Genomic DNA, 26,096 nt, shown 5'->3' on the forward strand with positions numbered 1-26,096 from the left:
TAAAGACCAAGTCTGCATATTGCCACTACCAGAATACTCTATACTAAATCTACTGCATATATTTCTTAACTTTCTTTAAGGATGTATAGACAATATATGGACATATATTTTTTACCAAAATAATATTATACTGTTTAACATTTGCTTTTCTTAAGTCAATGATCTTCATATCTCCATTTCAGTAAGATTTTATCTCATCTAATACCCAAATTATGTTGAAATTCCCCTCAGTTGAATGAAAAATAACATTTACAGTTAGTCAAAAATAGTATCCAATCCATTGTTACACTGAAAAATCACCTTTACAGTACTAGTAACCCAAGCTTCTCTAATCATATTATTGTATTTTAACAATACTTCCCACTGGTGAGTGAGATTAAGAGTACACTTACTGTGATGAGCACTGAGTAATGTACATAATTGTTGAGTCACTATATTGTACGCCTAAAACTAATATAACATTATATGTTAATTATACTGGAAATAAAATTTAAAAATATTTCCAACTGGAGAAACATTCTTTTATCTAAAAATATTTATTTTTATTGCATTTATCTGAATATGAGTTAAAATCTGTTCAGTATACATTCATCAGTGATTTGTTGAATAAAATTGTAGAATACATATTAAAATGTACAAGATCTTCAAATATAAAATTAGAGAAACCTCATTTAATAATAAGAAAAAACTTTAGATCATTGTAACTGTTCAAGAAAAAACACGGTACCATAGGAAAATTCATTTTTGCTGAGTTTTTATTAGTGTGGTCATTACTCATTTGAAACTGATTTTTAATTGCCTTTTCTCTTTTTATTAAATACTAAACTGCTAATATTCTGTAGCATTAAGCTTTTTCAGTAAAAAAAAGTGAATCCTATTTCTGTTACTCTTAGTGAAAACAATGGGCAGTGTGATAAAATGGCAAAGACCCAGAAATTAATGGAAAATTATTAATTGTTTATATTCTACTCTTTTCTTGAATATCCCTTAAATTTCAACATACATTATCCTTAAAAATAATGAAAGACTTAGCATGAGGATTTTCTGAATGAATCCCCTGTCTAAATATAGAGTACAAGCATATAACCTTTGTAAAATTAACAAATCCATACATCTGTACAGGTTCTAATCAGTCCTTGTGTGTTTGAGGTTTGGGTATTATGTAAAGAAAACTGAAGACTCTCAAGTCAGATTCTGCATAATGTGGTCAATTTAAAGTGCTGTTTACTAGAAAAGAGTATAGTAATTTTTATAAAACTAAAAATGTAACTATTATGCAACACAGCAATCACACCTTTTGGCATTTACCCCACATAATTGAAAACTAATTTTCATACACAAAGCCTATACACAAATGTTCATAGCTTAATTTATAATAGCCAAAAAGTGGAAGCAACCCAAATGTTCTTCAGTGGATGACTGATAAACAAACCTTGATTTATCCATACAGTTAAATACTATGAGCAATGAAAAGGAATGAACCATTGATACACAAAACAACCTGATTTAATCTCCAGAGAATTATACTGAGTGAAGAGTCAAGGCTAAAAATTATGTACTCTATGATTCCTTTTATACAATATTCTTGAAATGACAAAATTAAAGAGATGGAAATCATATTATTGGTTGACAGGGTTTAGGGATAGGGCAAGGTGTGGGGAAAGTAGAAATGACTATAAACTGGAGGGATCCATGTGGCAATGGAACTGTTTTGTATCTTGTTTGTGGTAGTGGATACAGGAACCTATCCATGGGATACAAATATATAGAAATAAATACAAACACACAATGAGTGCAAGTGAAATGAGAATTTGAGTAAGATCAGTGGATTGTGTCATGACAAAATCATGAGTGTGATATTGCAAAACTATAGTTTTGTGAGACAGTAGTTACTATTTGGGAAAACTGAGGATAGGATACATGAGATCTTATTATTTCTTACAATTGCATGTTTTTCTATAATTATTCAAAATACTCACAATTGAATATCCAAAACAAACTTTTTCCACAACCAGAAAAAAATAAGTTATTTATTGTCTCATTCAGAGATTTTTGTTCTAGACTAGGTAGTTGTATTGTCTGATCACAAAAGTGTCTCTGAAAGAGTACAGGAGAAAAACCAAGTTTATTGGAAATACTACGTGGGAGGCAGCCCGGATGGCTCAGTGGTTTAGTACCGCCTTCAGCCCAGGGCCTGATCCTGGAGACCCAGGATCGAGTCCTACGTTGGGCTCCCTGTGTGAAGCCGGCTTCTCCCTCTGCCTGTGTCTCTCCCTCCTCTCTCTCTCTCTCTCTCTCTCTCTGTGTGTGTGTGTGTGTGTGTGTGTGTGTGTGTGTGTGTCTCATGAATAAATAAATAAAATCTTAAAAAGAAATACTACGTGGTCATGACTGGCACTATTTTTCTCCTGAAATGCAATTATGGTGAAAAAAAATTGCTTAGGAGTGTGGGACAGTCTCCTAATATGAAGAAAATACCAGGCATGATAGAAGCAGTTATAATAGATGTGGTATAAGTTTTATCTCAGAATGGGCAGGAAACTCCAGACTAATGGCTAATACTAATTATTCTGGCTCAACGAAAAAGAAAGTGGGCGACTAAAGTGGGCAAGAAACTCCAAATACAGTGGTAAGTAAACCAAAAAAATTATGTCAATAGATAGGAAAGTTCAACTGTAATAAATAACAAATCTATCTTAATGGAAAGGAAAGTGAACAACTGTATATATAGCCAAGGAATCTAGTTCATGGACATGCAACCAGAAACTTCAAAGAGGAAAGGAATGAAGATAGCTAGGAGAGGGCAGGGAATTTTAGAAAGTCAGAAAATATTGAACAGATCCTGAAATGAATAAAACTACATGCATGAAGTAGCTAATCAACCATGATCTGCTAGGACTACAGTATAGAGGCAAAGATGTTGAGGCTCAGTCAGTTAAGCATCTGTCTTCAGCTCAGTTCATGATCCCAGGGTTCTGGGATTGAGTCCCATGCCAGGGTCCCTGCTCAATGGGGAGTCTGCTTTTTCTCTACCACTCCTCCTGTTCCTGCAAGCTCACTCTCTCTCTCGATCTCTCTCTCTCTTTCTCTTTCTTTCTGATAAAAAATAAATAAATAAATAAATAAATAAATAAATAATAAATAATCAATCTTAGAGGCAAAGATGTTTAAGACTGGACTACTAGTCTTTTGACAGAAGTGCCAGTGAGTTTTAGAACCCCTGACCCTAACCTCTGGGTGAAATTAGCCGCAGATGAATTAGAAAATGAATATGGGGACACCTGGGTGGCTCAGTGGTTGAGCATCTGACTTTGGCTCAGGACATGATCTCAGCGTCTGGGATTGAGTGTGAGTCCCACATCAGGCTCCCTGCAAAGAGCCTGCTTCTCCTATGTCTCTGCTTCTCTCTGTGTGTCTCTCATGAATAAATAAATATTTAAAAAATGATTTGGAATCAGAAGACTATCTAGAGATGGACTAAATATCAAAATGAAAACTAAATTTATTACAATGTTCTTAATATTTGGAGGGAATTGAGAATTGTGTTACATTGTTCTAAGTATTATATCTCCATAAGATGACATTTGGAAAGCACCAAGAGAAAGAAATCAGAGTGTGTTCAGTCATGCCATGACTTTTCTCATGGTAGCTGAAGGGTGAGATTTTGAAATATTAATAATGAAAACTAACAGGTAGTAAGCATTTCCAATCCAGAGAATTTTTTTCTACTAGGAAGCATTTTTGCATTCAGTAATTTTCTAGAAATGGCATTGCTAACCATATATTAAGTGTAAACATTATTTCTTAAGGTGCCTTGTTAAAACTCAGGGTGAGAATCTGGCCCCAAAATGTATTTGAAAGTGAATTCTGGTTTCACATACTTCCTAGTTAAGTATTGTATTATATAGGCAGTCAATAATTTCCCAGCTATTTAAAGAGCAATTCTGGTTGTGTCTACATAGATGTGCTAGAAAAATATCCCACAAATAGCAGATTCTTGGAATAGCCATTGCTATACCTGTAGTAAAAATTTATGTTTTAAAAAATTTGAAGTACTACTTTATCTTAACCTTATTTCCAGAGCTTTCAACTACAGTTAATTCTTTGAGAAAAGCATTTCAGCTTTATCTTCTAGCTCCAACAGGACATAATGCCACTAAAACTCAATTTATTAAAGACTTAGAGGCAGAGCTTGAAGAAAATTAAGCTATCGCAGTCATCCTCTCAGGGAACAGGCTCAAAGGTTTCTGTGATTTACTTAAGGTCATAGTAAAAATAGCAGAGCTGAGACTAACCAACATGTAGCTTCCAGCTCAATTCTCTTTCCATTATCCATATGGGTCAAACTTTAAAGACAACTGAATGGTGTAAGAAAGTGGGTCAGTTTCATTCTTTTGCATGTTACTGTCCAGTTTTCCAGTTTTCCAACACCATTTGTTGAAGAGACTGCTCTTTTCCCACCAGATATTCTTTCCTGCTTTGTCAAAGAATAATTGGTCATTTAGAGGGTTTGTTTCTGGGTTTCACACTCTGTTCTATTGATCTATATGACATTTTTAGGCCAGTACCATGCTGTTTTGATCACTACAGCTTTGTAATGTAACTTGAAGTTCAGAATTGTGATATCTTCAGCTTTGCTTTGCTTTGCTTTTTTTTGCGATTGCTTTGACTATTCAGGGACTTTTGTGATTCCATACAAATTTTAGGGTTGTTTATTCTAGCTCTGTGAAAAATGCTGTCAGTACTATGATAGAGATAGCATTAGATGTGTCTATTTCTTCAAGTGTTATAGACATTTGACAGTATTTGTTCTTCCAATATATGAGCATGAAATAAATTAAAACTGGATTAAAGGCCTAAATGTGAGAAGTGAAACCATAAAAATCCTAGAGAAGACACACAGTAACCTCTTTGACATTAGCCATTACAACTTCTTTCTAGTTATGTCTCTTGAGGAAAAGGAAACAAAAACAAAAATAAACTACAGGGAGTTCATCAAAATAAAAAGCTTCTCTGCACAGAGAAGGAAACAATCAAGAAAACTAAAAGGCATGGGAGAAGGATGGGAGAAGATAATTGTAAATTACATAACTGATAAAGAGTATCCAAAATATATAAAGAACTTATAAAATTTAATACCCCAAAAATAAATAATCCAATTTAAAAATAGGAAGAAGACATGAACAGACATTTCTCCAAGAAGATACACAGATGACCAACAGACACATGAAAAGATGATCAACATCACTGATCATCAGGGAAATGCAAATCAAAACTATTCATGAGATATCACCTCACACCAGTCAGAATGGCTAAAATGAACAACAAAAGACACAATAGGTATTGCTGAGGATGTGGAGAAAGGGGAACAGTATAAGAGGCACTGTTAATGGGAATGCAAACTGGTGCAGCCACACTGGAGAACAGTATGGAGGTTCCTCAAAAAGTTAAAAATAGAACTCTCCAATGATCCAGGAATTGCACTACAAGGTATTTACATAAAGAATACAAAAATACTAATTTGAAGTGATACATGCACCCCTATGTCTATAGCAGCATTATTTATAATAGCCAAATTATTCAAACAGCCCAAGTGTCCAATGACTGATTAATGAATAAGGAAGATGTGGTATTGGGCAGCCGAGTGGCTCAGCTGTTTAGCACTGCCTTCAGTCCAGGGCCTGATCCTGGAGACCTGGGATCAAGTCCCATGTCAGGCTCCCTACTTGGAGCCTGCTTCTCCCCCTGTCTCTGTCTCTGTCTCTGTGTGTGTCTCTCTCTCTCGTGAATAAATAAATGAAATCTTTAAAAAAAAGGAAGATGTGGTATACATATGCAATAGAAAATTATATAGCCATGAAAAAGAACAAAATTTTGCCATTTGCAGCAACATGGATGGACCTAAAGAGTATTATTCTAAGTAAAATAAGTCAGTCAGGAGACTTCTTTTAAAAGAAGGACAAATACCATATGATTCTACTCATATGTGGAATTTGAGAAACAAAACAAATGACCAAAGGGAGAAAAAAGAAAGAATGAGAGAGACAAGCCAAGAAACAGACTCAAGTATAGAGAACAAAGTGATGGTGACCAGAGGGTAAGTGGGTGGGGGGATAGGTTGAGTAGGTGATGGTAATTAAGGAGTGCACTTATTGTGATGAGTACCAGTTACCATATAGAATTGTTGAAGCACTATATTTTACACCTGGAACTAATATTACACTGTATTTTAACTAGCTGGAATTTAAAACAAAACTTTTATATAATAAATAAATGCAAACAACTGTAACACTGCAAACTTTAGTGAGATATTAAGAATTCTGGAGAGTGTTGCAAAAGTTGGCTTTGATATCCCATTGGCATGATGATAAGTAATAGTATAAGTTTGACTACAAAGTTGGAAACTTAAGCTTTAGACATGTTCTGGATAGAGGTGCAGAGTTTCATTGGCTTTGCTTTCCTGTAGGCACTAGTGTTAGCTGGAAGTATTTGGCTAAGTCTTTGTGCATGCTGCTTTTTTCAAGAGTTTTCTACTGATTACTTCATTGAAAGCATTTTTAAATGAAAATAATAAAATGACTAGGATTTTCTTCAAAATGATCCAGGAAGAGAGAGGATTAGATATATGTGTATAGGTAAAACAAGATGGGCCATGTATTGATAATTGTTGAGGCTACAAGTTGAGTAGATGGAAGTCCACTATACTACTACATCTACTTCTGCATGTATATAACTGAAATTTTCCATTAACAAAACTTTAAAAATAAAATTATTATTTCAATTATAAAAGACAAGCCTGATGGGTAAAAAGTATGAGCTAGTAACAAAATAATTAACCTAAGGGCAGGTGGCAAATCTGGTAGATTTTACTTACTTATACATGGTCTTTCTTCTATTTTAGTATATGTGGACATAATTGAACTTATTTTGGGGGAGCCTAATTTTATGTGATATTAAAGAAATAGTGATATATATATTATATATATATATATATATATATATATATATATATATATATAATACATCTTTTGGGGGCACCTGGGTGGCTTAGTTCGTTAAGAATCCAACTCTTAATTTTGGCTCAGGTCATGATCTCCAAGTCATGAGATCAAGCCCTGGGTCAGGCTCCATGCTCAGCGAGGAATATGCTTGAGATTCTGTCTCTCCCACCCTCTGCTCCTCTCCCCACCCTTTATCTCTCTCTAAAATAAATAAATCCTTTAAAAAGACACATTTCTGATCACTTAGAGTGAAACAGAATCAAGATTTTATGTAAAAAGTCTGATTTTCATGGGGTGTTAACTGATTTATAAGTATAAAATTTACTGATATTTTAATTCATAATTTCAATTACTAAGGACAAAACCACATTTATAAAAGAAATAATGAAAGAGATGATACTCGTAGTGGACAAAAAGTGGGGGAATATACTTTTTATAATTTTTATTTTTTGCTGCAGAATACTGAATAATCCCTTAGCTATCTTTATTTCCTAAATATTTAGAACAACCTAGTCATGCCCTCTATGTCCCTGCTGTAAATTATGCATATACAGGCGTGGTGAAACAAGGAGAGATAAGCAATGTGAAAGAATATAGGGGTTTTTTAAAATTTTTATTTTAAAGTTTAACAGATCTAGAAAACTACATGAAACAAATATATAGCTTAAGCAATTATTATGAGGCAAATACCTTTGTAATCAACCATCTAGGTTACAAATCAGGTTAAAAAATGAAAATTTCACCAGCTACCCCAGGAAGCCATCCTAATCACAACCATCTTCAATGTCTCAAAGGGAACATCTATTCTGACCTTTCCGGTAGTCAATTCTTTGTAAGATTATCACCTGAATATTCATTCATAAATATTGCTTTAGTTATGCCTCCCCCGATCATTTCTATGACTCTTTTTTAAAATTTTAATTCCACTCAATATGCAATGTTATGTAAGTTTCGGGTGTACAATATACTGATTCAAAAACTCTATATATTACTCAGTGCTCATAAAGATAAATGTACTCTTAATCCCCTTCAACTACTTCTCTCATTCCCTCACCTACTTCTCCCCTGGTAACCATTAATTTGTTCTCTATACTTAAGATTCTGCTTTTGTCTTTGTCTCTTTTTTATTTCCTTTGTTTGTTTAGTTTCTTAAATTGCACATATGAGTGAAATCATATGGTATTTAATCTTTTTCTGACTGGCTTATTTCAGTTACCATTATCCTCTCTAGCTCGATCTATGTTGTTGCAAATAGCAATATTTCATTCTTTTTAAGGCTGAATAATATTCAATTATATGTATATATATAACAAATATATATATACATATATACACCTCTTCTATATTCATTCATCTATCAATGGGTACTTGGGCTGCTCCTATAGTTCAGCTATTGTGAATAATGCCGCAATAAACATAGGGGTACATAGATCCCTTCAAATTAGTGCTTTTGTATTTTGGGGGTAAACACCCAGTAGTGTAAATCCTGGATCAGAGGGTAGTTCTATTTTTAATTATTTAAGGAACTTCCATACTGTCTGCACAGTGGCTACACAAGTTGGCATTCCCACCAACAGTGCACCAGGGTTCATTTTTCTCCCCATCCTTCTCAACACTTGATATTTCTTGAGCTTTTTATTTTAGCCATTTTGGTAGGTGTAAGGCAATATCTCATTGTAGTTTTGATTTACATTTTGCTGCTGATGAGTGATGGCGAGCCTCTTTTCATGTGTCTATTAGCCATCTGTATCTGTGCTTTCAAGAAATGTCTGTTTGTATCCTCTGCCCATTTTTCAATTGGATCATTTGTATTTTGAGCGTTAAGTTTTGTAAGCTCTTTGTATATTTTGGATACTAACCCTTTATTAGATATGCCATTTGCAAATATCTTGTCCATTCAGTAGATTGTCTTTTAGTTTTGTTTTTTCCCTTTGCTGTGCAGAAACATTTTATGTTGATGTAGTTCCAATGGTTTATATTTGCCTATTTCCCTTTCCTCAGGAGACATTCCTAGACAGAAAAATTACTGCCAGGGTTCTATGCGAGGATTTCTGTGGTTTCAGACCTAAAACATTTAGGTCTTTAATCCATTTTGAATTTATTTTTGTGTATGATGTAATAAAGTGGTCCAGTTTCATGCTTCTGCAGCTGTCCAGTTTTCCCAAAAACATTTGTGGAAGAGACTTTTTCCTGTTGGTTATTTTTGTCTCTTTTGTCAAAGATTAATTGATCATACAATCACGGGTTTATTTCTGGGCTTTCTATTCTGTTCCATTGATCTACGTGACTATTTTTCTGCCAGGACCACACTATTTTGATTACTAAAGCACAGTAATACAACTTGAAGTCCAAAACTGTGATGCCTACTGCTTTGCTTTGCTTTTTCAAGATTTCTTTGACTATTTGGGGTCTTTTGTGGTTCCATAGAAATTTGGGGATTGTTTGATGTAGTTCTGTGGAAAATCCTGTTGGTATTTTTGACATGGATAGCATTATGTAGATTGCTTTGTGTAGTACGGACATTTTGACAATATTTGTACTTTTAATCCATAGGCATGGAATGTCTTCCCATTTCTTTATGTATTTTTGGAGAGAGAGAGACAGTGTATGGGGGTGGGGGCGGGAAGGTACAGAAAAAGAGAGTGAAGGGAAGCAGACTGCGAATGATGGAACCCAATGCTGGGCTTGATCTCAAGACCCTGAGATCATGACCCGAGCCAAAACCAAGAGTCAGATGCTTAACGAACTGAACCACCCAGGCACCCTATTCTTTCATCAGTGTTTTGTTTGTTTGTTTTCAGAGTACAAATATTTCATATCTTTTTTTATGCTTATTCCTAGGTGTTTTATTTTTTTGGTGCAATTATAAATGGGATTGTTTTCTTAATTTCTCTTTCTGCTGCTGCATTATTAATGTATAGAAATGTAACAGATTTCTGTATATTGATTCTGTGTCCTGCAACAATACTGAATTCATTTATCCATTCTAGTAGTTTTCTTGGTACAGTCTTTTGGGCTTTCTATATATAGTATCATATTCTGCCAACACTAAAAGTTTCACTTCCTACTGATTTGGATGCCTTTTATTTTTTTGCTGTTTGATTACTATAGCCAGGACTTATAGTACTATGTTGAATAGAAGTGGTGAGAGTTGACATCCCTATCTTGTTCCTGACCTGGGAAATGCTCTCGGTTTTTCCCCAGTTGAGAATGATGTTCAGGGATCCCTGGGTGGCGCAGCGGTTTGGCGCCTGCCTTTGGCCCAGGGCGCGATCCTGGAGACCTGGGATCGAATCCCACGTCGGGCTCCCGGTGCATGGAGCCTGCTTCTCCCTCTGCCTGTGTCTCTGCCTCTCTCTCTCTCTCTCTCTCTCTCTGTGACTATCATAAATAAATAAAAATTTAAAAAAAAAGAGAATGATGTTCACTGTGAATTTTTCACATAAGGCCTCTATTATGTTGAGGTATGTTTTCTCTAGACTTAGTGTTGAGGGCTTTTATCATGAATAGATATTGTACTTTGCCAAACGTTTTTCCTGCATCTATTGAAGGCATTGTATGGTTTTTATCCTTTCTCTTATTGATGTGATGTATCACACTGAATAATTTGCAAGTATTGAACCAGTCTTCCACAGCAGGAATAAATCCCACTTAATTGTGATAAATGATTTTTAAAGTATTTTTGGATTTGATTTGCTAATATTTTGCTTAGGATTTTTGCATCTACACTCCCCAAAGATCCTGGTCTGTAGTTCTCTTTTTTGTGGCATTTTTATCTGGTTTTGGCATCAGGGCAGTGATGGCCTCATAGAATGAATTTGAAGTTTTCCTTCATCTTCTATTTTTGAGATAGGTATTAACTCTTCTTTAAATGTTTGGTAGAATTATCCTATGAACCCATCTGGTCCTGGACTTTTGTTTGTTGGGAGTTGAGTTTTTGTTTTTTGTTTTGTTTTGTTTTGTTGGTTTTTACTGATGTGGTTTCTTTTCTGATCAGCCTGTTCAAATTTTCTAATTCTTCCTGTTTCATTTTGGTAAATTATATGTTTCTAGAATTTATCCATTTCTTCTAGGTTGTCCAATTTGTTGTCTTACAATTTTTCATAACATTTTCTTGTAATTATTTTTATTTCTGTGGTGGTGTTGGTTGTTATTTCTCTTCTTTCATTTGTGATTTTCTTTTTTGGGTCCTCTCTTGATTTGTGTGTGTGTGTGTGTGTGCGTGTGTGTGTGATGCATCTGGTTAGAGGTTAATCAATTTTTAATTGATTTATTTACTCATGAGAGACACAGAAAGAGAGGCAGAGACATAGGCAGAAGGAGAAGCAGGCTCTTCACTGGGAGCCTGATGTGGGACTCCATCCTGGATCCTGGGATCACACACTGAGCCAAATGCAGACGCTCAACTGCTGAGCCACCCAGGCGTCCCAAGGTTAATTTTGTAGATCTTTTCAAAGAATGAGCTCCTGATTTCATTTATCTGTTCCATTGTGTTTTTAATTTCTATATCATTTATTTCTGCTCTAATTTTTACTATTCATTTCAATCTGCTGGTTTTGGGTTTTGTGTGCTGTTATTTTTCTCATTCTTAAAGTGTAATGGTTAGGTTGTTTATATGAGATTTCTCCTGATTTTTTTAATAGGCCTGTATTGCTTGAAACTTCTTTCTTAGAACCACTTTTGCTGCATCCCAATGATTTTGGACTGTTGTGATTTAGTTTTCATTTGTTTCCATGTAATTTTTTTATTTCTTCTTGGATTTCTTGGCTGATCCATTCATTGTTTAGTAGCATGTTATTTAACCCTTATGTATTTGTGGACTTCTCAAATTTTTATCTTGGGGTTGATTTCTGGTCCCATAGCAATGTGGTCAGAAAAGTGCATAGTATGACTTCAATCTTTTTACATTTGTTGAGACTTATTTTGTGGACTAATATGTAATCTATTCTGAAGAATTTTTCATACGCATATGAAAAGAAAGTGTATTCTGCTGTTTTAGGATGGAATGTTCTGAATATATCTATCAAATCCATCTGGTCCAGTGTGTCATTCAAACCCACTCTTTCTTTGTTGATTTTCTGTTTGGGTGATCTGTTCATTGATGTAAGTGGGACATTAAAGTCCTGTACTATCATTGTATTTTTCCATTGATTGTTTGTTATTAAGTGCTTTATGATTTTGGGTACTTCCCTGTTGGGTGCATAAATATTTACAATTGTTATATCTTCTCATTGGATTGTCCCCTCTTTGATAATATAGTGTCCTTCTTTGTCTCTTTTTACAGTCTTATTTTAAAATCTATTTTGCCCAGTATAAGTAATTTCTACTTTGAATTTGTTTTGACATCCATTTGCATGATATATGTCTCTCCATCCCCTCACTTTCTATCTACAGGTGACTTTAGAGCTGAAATTAGTCTCTTGTGGGTAGCATATAGATTATTCTAATTTTATATATTTTGCCACCCCACGTCTTTTGATTGGAACATTTATTTCATTTACATTTGATGTAATTAATGATATATGTGTATTTGTTGTCATTTTGTTGCTTGTTTGTGGTAGTTTTTGTAGTTTTTCTCTGATTCTTTCTTCTCTTGCTGTCATTCATGGTTTTCTGGCTTTCTTTAGTGATATACTTGGATCCTTTCTCCTTATTTTTTGCATTGTCTATTATTGGTTTTTGATTTGTGGTTACCATTAAGTTTTTATATAACCTCTTCTGCATATAGGAGTTTACATTAAGTTTATGGTCACTAAAGTTTGAACCTATTCTTTATTCCTCTCCTCACCATGTTTCATATATATGGTGTCATATTTTACATCCTTTTATTTTGTTAATTCTTTCACCGTTTTTTTACAGATAGCTTATTTTTACTGATTTGCTGTTTCCTACTTTTTATACCCTTAATTACAGTCTTTCTGTTCCAGTAAAAGAGTTCCCAATAACATTTCCTATAGGTTTGTTTAGTGGTCTTAAACTCTAAATTTTTTGTCTGAAAAACTCTTTATCTCTCCTTCTGAATGATAGCCTTGTTGGATAGAGTGTTCTTGGCTGCAGATTTTTCCCTTTTAGCACGTTGAATATATCATGCCGTGCCTTCTGGCCTGCAAATTTGTGCTGAAAAATCTCCTGATAATCTTATCAGGTTTCCTTTGTGTGTAACTGCCCTCTTTTCTCCTGTGGCTTTTAAAATTCTTTATCACTACATTTTGGCAATTTAATTACTGTGTGTCTTAGTATGGACATCCTTTGGTTTATTTTGTTGGAGGGTCTCTGTGCCTCCTGGGCCTGGATATCTGTTTACTTCCCCAGATTTGGGAAGTTTTCAGCTATTATTTCTTCCAATAAATTTCTTGATCCCTTCTCTCTTCTTCTGGTATCTTTATAATGCAAATACCATTATGCTTGATGGACTCAAGGAGTTCTCTAAGTCTATTCTCATTTTGCATAATTTTTTTTCTTCCACCTGCTCAGTTTCATTAATTTCCATTACTCTGTATTCTGGTCACTAATTCTTTCCCTTGCTTCTTCCAGCCTGCTATTTATTCCACATAGTGTATTTTTAATTTCATTTATTGTGTTCTTCATCTCTGAGTGATTCTTTTTTATCACTTTGTTAAGAGTCTCACTAGCATCCTCCCCTCTTTCCTCAAATCCAGTGAGTATCTTTATGACCATTGCTTTAAATTCTCTATCAGGAATCAGGAATATTTCTTATATTCATTTCTTTTAGGTATCACTGTGGGGGTTTTTTGGTTTTTGGTTTTTTTTTTGTTTTTTTTTTTTTTTTTTGTTCTTTCATTTGGGACACATTCTTCTCTCTCCTTATTTTGTCTAATTTTCTGTGTTTATTTCCATGTATTAGGAAAGTCAGGTATATCTCCCACTCTTGAAAGTAATAGCCTCATGAAGAAGAGGTCCTTTAGTACCCTGCATTACACTGTCCCCTCATCCCCAGAACCTGGCATTTCAGGGCATATCTCCTATGTGTGGTGTATGTGACATACTGTTGTGTCCTGGCCACTTTTTTCTTCAGTCCAGTTGCCTGCAGAGGCTCCCCATGCCTGTTGTGGGGAGTGTTTTGTCCCTGTCCAAGGTGGACATAGTTTTAACGAGGTGCATGAGGATCTGCTTGCAAAGTGACACCTTCAGCTGCAGCTGCAGGAACCAGGGCTGTGTGGGTGGAGCACACAGTTTTAACAAGATGTGCCTTGGACGTCTACAGGGCCAGCTACCACCACTGCTGCCACGATGGAGACCACACAAAGCACATCAGATGAGGCACATGGTGTTGGCAAGGTCTTCTGAGGGAAGGGACTCATAATGCTGGGACTGAGGCAATCATGATTTGATAAGGTGAATCTGCTGAAGGATAGGAGGAAGGGACTAGTTGCAAACAGGGTAAATAGCGAGTGTTGGTGCTGCACTAGTTCCCACATGTGACCTTGTGTTTATGCTTGGAGATGCAGGAGGGAGGTAGCCCCTGCAAGCTTCTTTGTTTCTAAGAGGGGTCTCCTGTGAACAATGCCTTCCTGGGATATGCTCTGAGATGAGTAAATGGCTTTCCCTTTCACATTTACCAGGCGTTTTTGAAACTGCTGCTTCTAAACTTTATCTTTGTAGGCTGTTTGTCATGCTATCTCTTTAAGGGCTGCTACTCATCTTCCTATTGCCTTCTGGGCTTTCCCAGAACCAAGCCCACTGAATTTTTAAATTCCTGGATTTAAGTCCCTCTGGATGTAAGAACTCATGAAATTTGACACCTTTCACTTTAAAAGCCAAGTGTTATGAGGATTCATCTTCCTTATGTGAGCTCCTCAGGGTGACAGTATGATTCTTGCCTTTCTCTGCATTTGTGGCTCTCTCCCCACCTTCCATGGACAGTTGATATCTATTTTGCTCCCTACCATGTCTCTGCCATTCCTGCCCTCTTTGATGTTGCCTCTTCTCTACTTTTATTTTGTTTAAATAAATTTATTTTTTATTGGTGTTCAATTTACCAACATACAGAATAACACCCAGTGCTCATCCTGTCAAGTGCCCCCCTCAGTGCCCGTCACCCAGTCACCCCCACACCCCACCCTCCTCCCCTTCCACCACTCCTAGTTTCTTTCCCAGAGTTAGGAGTCTTTATGTTCTGTCTCCCTTTCTGATATTTCCCACACATTTCTTCTCCCTTCCCTTCTATTCCCTTTCACTATTATTGATATTCCCCAAATGAATGAGAACATGTAATGTTTGTCCTTCTCCGATTGACTTACTTCACTCAGCATAATACCCTCCAGTTCCATCCACCTTGAATCAAGGGTGGGTATTTGTCATTTCTAATGGCTGAGTAATATTCCATTGTATACATAAACCACTTCTTATCCATTCATCTTTCAATGGACACCAAGGCTCTTTCCACAGTTTGGCTATTGTGGACATTGCTGCTAGAAACATTGGGGTGCAGGTGTCCTGGCGTTTCACTGCATCTGTATCTTTGGGGTAAATGCCCAACAGTGCAATTGCTGGGTTGTAGGGAAGGTCTATTTTTAACTCTTTGAGGAACCGCCACACAGTTTTCCACAGTGGCTGCACCAGTTCACATTCCCACCAACAGTGTAAAAGGGTTCCCTTTTCTCCTCATCCTCTCCAACATTTGTGGTTTCCTGCCTTGTTAATTTTCCCCATTCTCACTGGTGTGAGGTGGTATCTCATTGTGGTTTTGATTTGTATTTCCCTGATGGCAAGTGATGTAGAGCGTTTTCTCATGTGCATGTTGGCCATGTCTATGTCTTCCTCTGTGAGATTTCTCTTCATATCTTTTGCCCATTTCAAGATTGGATTGTTTGTTTCTTTGGTGTTGAGTTTAAGAAGTTCTTTATAGATCTTGAAAACTAGCCCTTTATCTGATAAGTCATTAGCAAATATCTTCTCCCATTCTGTAGGTTGTCTTATAGTTTTGTTGACTGTATCCTTTGCTGTGCAAAAGCTTCTTATCTTGATGAAGTCCCAATAGAACATTTTTGCTTTTGTTTCTTTTGCCTTCGTGGATGTATCTTGCAAGAACTTACTGTGGCCGAGTTCAAAAAGGGTGTTGCCTGTGTTCTCCTCTAGGATTTTGATGGAATCTTGTCTCACATTTAGATCTTTCAACCATTTTCAGTTTATCTTTGTGTATCATGAAAGAGAGTGGTCTAGTTTCATTCTTCTGCATGTGGATGTCCAATTTTCCCAGCACCATTTATTGAAGAGACTGTCTTTCTTCCAGTGGATCGTCTTTCCTCCTTTATCGAATATTAGTTGACCATAAAGTTGAGGGTCCACTTCTGGGTTCTCTATTCTGTTCCATTGATCTATGTGTCTGTTTTTGTGCCATCACCACAGTATATTGATGACGAGAGCTTTGTAGTACAACCTGAAATCTGGCATTGTGATGCCCCAGCTATGGTTTTCTTTTTTAAAATTCCCCTGGCAATATGAATAATAGTGAAGGGGAATATAAGGGAAGGGAGAAGAAATGTGTGGGAGATATCAGAAAGGGACACAGAACATAAAGACTTCTAACTCTGGGAAATGAACTAGGGGTGGTGGAAGGGGAGGAGGGCGGGGGGTGGGGGTGAATGGGTGACGGGCACGGAGGGGGACACTTGACAGGATGAGCACTGGGTGTTATTCTGTATGTTGGTAAATTGAACACCAATAAAAATTAATTTATAAAAAAAAATTAAAAAAAAAATAAATAAAATTCCCCTGGCTATTCGGGGTCATTAAGCCCGTTCACGTTCAGAGTTACTATTGACAGATATGAGTTTAGTGTCATCATGTTATCTATTCAGTCCCTGTTTTTGTGGATTGTTCCATTGGACTTCTTCTTAAAGGGGAATTTTGAGAGTCCCCCTTAAAATTTCTTGCAGAGCTGGTTTGGAGGTCACATATTCTTTCAGTTCCTGCCTGTCTTGGAAGCTCTTTATCTCTCCTTCCATTCTGAATGAGAGCCTTGCTGGATAAAGTATTCTTGATTGCATGTTTTTCTCATTTAGGACCCTGAATATATCCTGCCAGCCCTTTCTGGCCTGCCAGGTCTCTGTGGAGAAGTCTGCAGTTACCCTAATACTCCTCCCCATAAAAGTCAGGGATTCCTTGTCTCTTGCTGCTTTAAGGATCTCTTTATCTTTGGAATTTGCAAGCTTAAGTATTAAATGTCGATGTGTTGAATGGTTTTTATTGATTTTAGGGGGGAATCTATTTCCTGGATCTGAATGCCTGTTTCCCTTCCCAGATTAGGAAAGTGCTTAGCTATTATTTGTTCAAATACATATTCTGGACCTCTGTCCCTTTCGGCACTCTCAGGAACCCAAATTAAATGCACATTTTTCTTCCTCAGGCTGTCATTTATTTCCCTTAATCTATCCTCATGGTCTTTTAATTGTCTGTCTCTTTTTTCCTCAGTTTCCCTCTTTGCCATCAACTTGTCTTCTATGCCACCTCGCTAATCCTTGTCGTTAGGACATCTAGTTTGGATTGCATGTCATTTAATTGATTTTTAATTTCTGCCTGATTAGATCTAAATTCTGCAGTCATGAAGTCTCTTGAGTCCTTTATGCTTTTTTCTAGAGCCACCAGTAGCTGTATAATGGTGCTTCTGAATTGGCTTTCGGACATTGAATTGTAATCAAGATTTTGTAACTCTTTGGGAGAGAGGACTGTTTCTGATTCTTTCTTTTGAGGTGAGGTTTTCCTCTAGTCATTTTGCTCAGTGCAGAATGGCCAAAAACAAGTTATATTGGGAAAAGGAGAAAAAGAGAGGAGAGAAAGAAGGAAAGAAAAGAGAAAAAGGAAAAAGGCAGAAAAAAAGAAAAAAGAGAGAAGAAAAAGAGAAAGATAAAGAAAGAAAGGAAAAAAAGGTGGGGGAAGCAAACAAATCAAAAAGAAAAAAGAAAACAAACAAACAAACAAAAAGAAAAAACACGGTGGAGTATCTTCTGATTCTGTATACTTAAATCCCTTGACTTCCCCTGGAACTTGTCCATCTTTCTGGTTCTGGGGGAGGGGTCTGTTGTGCTGATTTTCAGGTGTTAGCACTTGGGGGAGCTGCTCTGCCCCCTGCCTGGTACAGGACTCAGTGGGGGTTGTTTACCCGTGAGGCCCCAAGAGGAACAACCACAGTGGCTGGCTGGCCAGCTCTGGAGCCCTGGATTCAGCCCCCGCAGTAACTACAGAGCTCTCAGTCTGCAGGGGCCTGGAGGCTCCGGGGGCGGGGTCGCTGATCTGCTCAGCTCGGGGCAAGAGCCTCCTTGCTGTCCTGGGCCCTCCTGGCCTCTGCCTGTCCCGGGGGGAGGCCGGATCCTGGGTTGTGTCCCCGGTGCCCTGTGCTCCCGGGCCTGTGATGTTGGATTCGGGCTCCCAGCAGCGCAGCTGCCTGTCTGCGGAGCCGCGGCCCGAGCCCCTCCGAGCTGCTCCCAGAGCCACGCAGCCCCCTCCGCACGAAGCCTCTTCCTCTGCGGGAGCCGCCCCCAAGCTGCTCCCGGGGCTGCGCAGCCCTCTCCGCCGAGCCTCCCCCCCCCCAGCCCCTCAGAGCTGCTCCCGGGTCCAGCCCTGCAAGCGCTGCAGCCCTTAGGGAGCTCGGCGCACTCTCCCCGGGGCGCAGGTGTCTGTTAGTGTCCCAGGGAGCCCGAGGACATCCCCGCCCTCCTGGGTCCTGCTCTAACTCCCTGCGAGCCCCTTTCCGCCCGGGAAGGTTGGTGCAGCTCCTGCTTCTCCGGGACGGGTTTCTCCTGTCCTGGGGGCACTCGCCCCGGCCTTAGCCCAGCTCCTCGTGGGGCCCTTCCCCCTTGGATGTCTTTTGTTTCTTTATTTCTTTTTTCCCGTCTTCCTACCTTGATAGAAGCGTGAACTCTTCTCCCTGTAGCATTCCAGCTGGTCTCTCTTTAAATCTCAGGCCGAATTCGTAGATTTTCAGGATGATTTGAAGGTTATCTAGGTAATTTGGTGGGGACAGGTGACTTGGGGACCCTACTCTTCTGCCATGTTGCCCCTCCCCCGGAAATATCTGTTTAAATACCAATCATCAATGTCTATTTTAGAAACATCAGACATTGCACTAAAGCAGATAACTGTTCTGTATAATTAAATATGAGTACTAGTAACTAGTCTTCAACACTCCACTGAAAAGCATACAACATGCAACTACTTCTGTGATACTTATTAAAGAACATTTATTTTTGCCATATTAAAAAATATAAAGATGATGGTCAGGATATTTATGTCATAACATAATCTGTGCATTGGAAGAGAGGACTCCATATTGGATTGCTGATTTTGTCACAATATTCACAAAAATTACCAATAAATGTAATATAAATTGTCCATGTCTGATTTTTAAAAAAATTTCCCAAGACATTTGATTTTCTTCAACTGTTTCACTGGTTATTGCCCTTAAAAAACTATTTGTGGTGATTCCCTGAGGTTGTAATAAGGGCACTCTCCTCCTTCTTCTGGCTGCCTTTAGGACACCACTTAAAACCAAATTCATTGTCCATATATGCTGTATGTTCTCAGGGTATAAATCTATATGAGGGCAGCTTCATGGGCACAACTTCTTGGCTATTTTGTCCCACTTCCTTTTCCTTCCCCTGCTGTGCTTAGGTTCAGAGCAGTATTCTCTATGGAGGATCAGGAGATGACAGGTTAGTTCTGGGTCATCTTAAACCCAAGAGTGTAGCCCTTTGGGACCCAGCTCAATGCAGGACAAGGTATCCTGTAAGAGTTTTTACACTGACTGTGCTCTGTGCCTTCACTTCTTTCACCCTTACCTCTTTGATGGTTTTAAGGGAAAAGCAACTTTTACACTCAAGTAATCCTCTAGTCTCTTTGGATTCAAGCTTCCCTCTCAAAATTGGCCTGACATGGCTACACTCTCTTTTCAACTCCTCAGTGCTTTAAGGTGATTTATCCAGAATTGTTTTCAGCCAGATGATTTGATCTGAATAACCCACTATCTAACCTGTCTCTGTAGAAATAGCTAATACATTTTTATTATATAAAATTATATATTTTCATTTAAAAACTGTGATATTTGCCTTTAGGAATTTTACAGTGCAAAAAGATCAAGAGAATGTAGCTTTCTCACAAGTTTTTATTTGTTTTAAGAGATTAATAGCTATATGGAAGACTAATTTAGTGTAGACTTTTAGGGAAAAAAGGTATGAGACTTTTGATGAATAGTCCATTAACATTATGAAAGTGACAAGCCCATTTGCTTGACACTACTTGTTCTTTCTTCAACGGGTAACTTCAATTGGTTGGCCAATAAATTACATCCTTGCCTTGAAAAAATAACCGTAAAAGGAAAACCACTTTTAGATGATTTCCCAGCTACCCTTGCCTGGTCCTGAGCTGCCTGTAGTGGCAAATTCTGCCTCTTCAAATTAGGGACAGGTGGTTTTGATTCAGACTATAGAGACAGCATTACCAGCCTCTTCTTTCATCCTCTGATACTTTAGCACTCCAACATGTGTTTGTGACAGTGAAGACAGATTCCTGACACTGGCCATGGATAAGCGGAAAAGCTTGGTCCATATTTGTGATTTTGTAACTTTTTCATTACTCTTCCGTTCATGGCTCAGTGCTTAACAAGCCAAAAAAATGAATTTGAGGGATCCCTGGGTGGCGCAGCGGTTTGGCGCCTGCCTTTGGCCCAGGGCGCGATCCTGGAGACCCGGGATCGAATCCCACATCGGGCTCCCGGTGCATGGAGCCTGCTTCTCCCTCTGCCTGTGTCTCTGCCTCTCTCTCTCTCTCTCTGTGACTATCATAAATAAATAAAATAAAAAAATTAATAAAAAAATTAAAAAAAAATGAATTTGATTCAAGAAAGGACAAATTGGTGACACCAGTCACACATCTTTGAGGGAAAGATAATGGTAAAACTGGTACTTTAGATGTTACAGAGGAAAAACAAAACCACATTCAGTAAATACACAATTTAGATATTCATATGCTTTCTAATGTGAACTTAAAACTTCTCTAAATTATCAAAGATGAACCAAAAGAAAATATAGAAATGAATTGTGAAAATTAAAAAACATTAAACTTAAAATCACAAGATTATTCTATTCTTTTTATATATTAAACAGAAGTCATCTGCAAATGGATAAAAAGATGTGATATATATATTATGTATAATATATATGTAATGCAATCATAAAAAGGATGATATAATGTCATTTGAAATGTTAAGTGAAATAAGTCAGACTGAGAAAGAAAAATACCATATGAATTCACTCATATGTGGAATCTAAAATAAAACCCACAAATCAATAAACAAGCAAAAAGCAGAATCAGAGCCATAAATGCAGAGAGTGTACTGCTGGTTGCCAAAGAGGAGGCTGTAGGGAATGAGCCAAATGGGTGAAGAGGAGTAAGAGATATAACGAATAAGTCATGGGAATAAAAGGCATAGTATAGAGAATACAGTCAATGATGTAATAGTATTGTATGGTGACAGATAGTAACCACAGAATGTACAAACTTGTCAAATCTCTATGCTGTACACCTGAAACTAATGTAGCATTGTGTGTAAAGTTATTTCAATGTCTTAGAAATGAATAGGCCAAAATACAAAGCAAGGTCTATTTATCCATGAACAAATTGAACCAACAGTTAATCTTTTATAAAATAATTATTTGTACACTATTCCATAGATTATAAAGTACTTATCCACCCAACATCTTATTTAATTCTCCCAATAGCCTTGTCAGGTAAGCATTTCACCATTTCACAGATTAAAAAACAAACTCAAGCCTCATTTAAAATACCCTCCAAGGCTAAATGAACCATCATTCAACTGTTTAATAGGGGAATTTCATCTTAGAACAAAAAGACTTCCCTACTTACAAATGAAGTTAAATCATAACAAATTCAAAGCTAAATGAATAAATAAATTTTCTCATCCTTCAATCTAAAAGTTGTTTTCCTTAGCTAAATTCACAGAGGCAGTCTACAAATATTAAGAATTTTTGGAGGAGAAGCAAAATGGCAGAAGAGTAGGGGGCCTCAACTCCCGTGGTGCCACCAACTTACCTAGATAACTTTCAAACCATCCTGAAAACCTATGAATTCGACATGAAGATTTAAAGAGAGAACAGCCATTACACTACAGAGAGAAAAGTTTTCGCTTCTAGCAAGGTAGGAAGGTGGAAAAAAATAAATAAACAAAAAAGAATAAATTGGGGGAGGAGCACCACAAGGAGCCAGGCTAAAGAGGAGGCCTGAGAGCCTCCGGGACAGGAGAGCCCAGTCCTGGAGAAACAGGAACCTTAAAAATCCGTGCTGGAGGGGATCCCTGGGTGGCGCAGCGGTTTGGAGCCTGCCTTTGGCCCAGGGCGCGATCCTGGAGACCCGGGATCAAGTCCCATGTCGGGCTCCCGGTGCATGGAGCCTGCTTCTCCCTCTGCCTGTGTCTCTGCCTCTCTCTCTCTCTCTCTCTCTCTCTCTCTCTCTCTGTGTGTGTGTGTGTGTGTGACTATCATAAATAAATAAAAATTAAAAAAAAAATCCGTGCTGGATTTATCCTGGACAGAAAAGTGCTTATCAGGGAAATCATGCAGAATCTAAGGAGGGAATGTGAAGCCTCCAGATTCCCAGTCACTTAGAGGAAGTGTGCCCCGGGGAAAGGACACTGCTAACCCTGGACCGATACCAGTAAAGGGCTAAAGCACGCAGCCTTTGGGGCATTTGGAAGAAGCCAGTTGGTTAGGCGGGCCTGCTCTGGATGGAGGTGGCTGTGTCCCATTCCCTTTGGGAGCCGCAGCCCCCGGGAGCATGGTTCCAGAAGCACAGGGCCTCAGACCCCACTGTACTGGAGCAGACAAAGACAGCAATCCTGCGTCCCCCTCGGGACAGACAGAAGCGGGGAGGGCACAGGACAGCAAGAACTCTCCCGCCACTGGGCATCCCCAAGATGTGCAGATCAGTGCACCCATGTGGACCATGGGAGCATCTAGGCCAGTGTGGACTGGGACTCTGCATTGGTTACTAGTGGGTAGCAGAAACCAGAGCTGGAAATATGGCCACCGCCATTGTTCTTCTTCCTTGTTTGAACCTATGCCTAGGAGAGGCCGGGCCACCAGTAAACAAAGGCCTCTCAGGATAAACAGTTCACACTGAGCCCAGCACTGGGCAGGGGGCAGGACATCTCTACCCAGGAAAAGACTCCTAAGAATCAGCACAGCAAACCCCTCCCCCAGAAGACCAGGTAGAAGAACACAGGAAGAGCAAGTTCTTGATCAAGCAGCACTGGAAAGCTCTAGGAACAAGGGGATATTGAGGGAATATAGTATATAGAACTAGAGGGTCCCCCCTCTTTTTTAAATTTTTTTTCTTTTTTTTATTACAACTTGTTTTACTATCAGACTATAAATTTCCAATTTTTTTCTCTCTTCCAACCTTAACTACAATATTTTACCACCTCATCATTTTTAAGTTTCTTCCTTTTTGACTTTCATGTTTCTACAATTACATATCTTAGATGTATTTTTCACTTCTGGATTCCTTCCAACATACTCAATTTAATTTGGGGAGATATATGAGATACGGGTTTTTGTTTACTGTTTTTTGTTTTCTCTGCCTCATTTTGTTTTACAATGGTGGAAGTTAATACCTTCTAAAACAAGACTAATATACACCCAGAATGAAGTGGAATACCATGCTGGTTCACTCTGTCAGATAATATTCTCTCTTCATTCCCATTCTGCCCCCCTCGTTTATCTTGTTTATGTTTTGGTGGTCAATGTTGGGGCTTTCTACAAGTATCACTGCTTTATATAAATTTGGTATTGAGCATCTATTCTAACATTCAGAACTTAATACACTCAGAACCAAGAAGGTCACCCTCTAGGACCCCTCAAGTAGACTACATTCTCGCTCCACTACAATGTCTTCATCACCGCCATCTCCTAGTGCCCCCCTTTTTTTCTTATTCTCTTTTTATACTTCACTTTTGATATTTTTTCTCCTTTTTTTCTTTTTCTTCTATTTTATAATCTTTGGGATTTTTGGCTTTTTAATTTTTACTACTTTATTTTCAAATTTATTTTTCACTTTAGTGGTCCTTTTATTTTATTTTGTTCTGAGTTTCAATTTCATTTTCTGGTCTATGACCTCATGAGAATCTTCTAGGGTGAAATTTACTTAGGTCGTGGTTGATATTCTTGACTCAGCCCGCTCATACAGCCATTCTGCACTAAACAAAATGACTACAAGAAAGAATTCACCACAAAAGAAGAAACAGAAACAGTACTCTCTGCCTCAGGTTACAGAATATGGATTAAAATTAGATGTCAGAAAGCCAATACAGGAGCACAATTAAAAAGCTACTAGTGGGTCTGGAAAAAAAAGAGTAAAGGATTCTAGAGACTTCGTTACTGCAAAATTTGGATCTGATCAGGACAAAATTGAAAAAAAAATTAAATTTAAAAAAGAAAATAAATTTTTCAAAAAAAAATTTTTTTAATTTTTATTTATTTATGATAGTCACACAGAGAGAGAGAGAGAGGCAGAGACACAGGCAGAGGAAGAAGCAGGCTCCATGCACCGGGAGCCCGACGTGGGATTTGATCCCGGGTCTCCAGGATCGCACCCTGGGCCAAAGGCAGGTGCTAAACCTCTGCGCCACCCAGGGATCCCAGAAAATAAATTAAATAAGATGCATTCCAAACTGGATGTCCTAACGGCTAGAAAGAAAGAGTGAGCAACATAGAAGACAAGTTGAGGGTAAGGAAGGAAGCTGAGGAAAAGAGAAAAACAATTAATAGACCATAAGAAAATGCTAAGGAAAATAAATGATAGCCTGAGAAGGAACTCTCTACATATAATTGGGGTTCCAGAAGATGGTGAGATAGAGAGAGGGCCAGAAAATATATTTGAACAACTCATAGCTGAGAATTTCCCTAATTTGGGGAGGGAAAGAGGCATTCAGATCCAGGAGATAAAGGGGTCCACCCCAAATCAATAAAAACCATTCAACACCTCAATATTTAATAATGAAATTTGAAAATTCCAAAAATAAATAGAAAATCCTTAAAGCAGTGAGAGACAAGAGATTCTTAACATATGTAGGGAGAAATATCAGATTAACAGCAGACCTCTCCACAGAGACCTGGCCGGCCAGAAAGGGCTAGCAGGATATATTCAGGGCACTGAAGGAGAAGAACATGTAGCCAAGAATACTTTATCCAGAAGAGCTCTCATTCAGAATAAGAGAGATAAAGAGCTTCTAGGATAGGCAAAAACTGAAAGAATATGTGACTACCAAACCTTCTCTGCAAGAAATATTTAGGGGGACCCTGTAAAAGAAAGAGAAAGCCCAAAGAAATAATCCACAAAAACAGGGACTGAGTAGGTATTACAAAGACACTAAATTCAGGTCTTGCGTATTTATTCTGAAGGTGAATGGGCTTAATAACCCCATCAAAAGATACAGGGATTTGGACTGGAAACAAAAGCAAGACCCATCTATTTGCTGTCTACAAGAGACTAATTTTAGACCTAAGGACATCTCCAGCCTGAAAATTAAATGTTTTAGAACCATTTACCATTCAAATGGTCCTCAGAGGAATCTGGGTTAGCAATCCTCATATCAGATAAATTAAATTTTATCCCAAAGACTGTAGTAAGAGATGAAGAGGGACACTATATCATACTTAAAGGGTCTATACAACAAGAATACCTAACAATCATGAATATTTATACCCCTAATGTGGGACTTGACAAGTATTTCAATCAATTAATAATCAAAGTACAGAGATACTTAGATAATAATACCCTAATACTAGAAGATTTCAACAAGGCGCTTACTGCAAATGACAGATATTCTAAGCACAATATCAACAAAGAAACTGGGCCTTAAATGATATACTGGACCAGATGGATTTCACAGATATATACAGAACATTCCATCTAAATGCAAATGAATACGCATTCTTCTCAAGTGTACCTGGAACTTTCTGCAGAATACACGACATACTGGGTCATAAATCAGGACTCAACCAATAGCAAAGATTGGGATTGTCTCCTGCATATTTTCAGACCACAGTGCTTTGAAACTAGAAC

This window comes from Nyctereutes procyonoides, unplaced genomic scaffold (genome assembly GCF_905146905.1).
Source record: "Nyctereutes procyonoides isolate TBG_1078 unplaced genomic scaffold, NYPRO_anot_genome, whole genome shotgun sequence".
Lineage (NCBI taxonomy): Eukaryota > Metazoa > Chordata > Mammalia > Carnivora > Canidae > Nyctereutes > Nyctereutes procyonoides.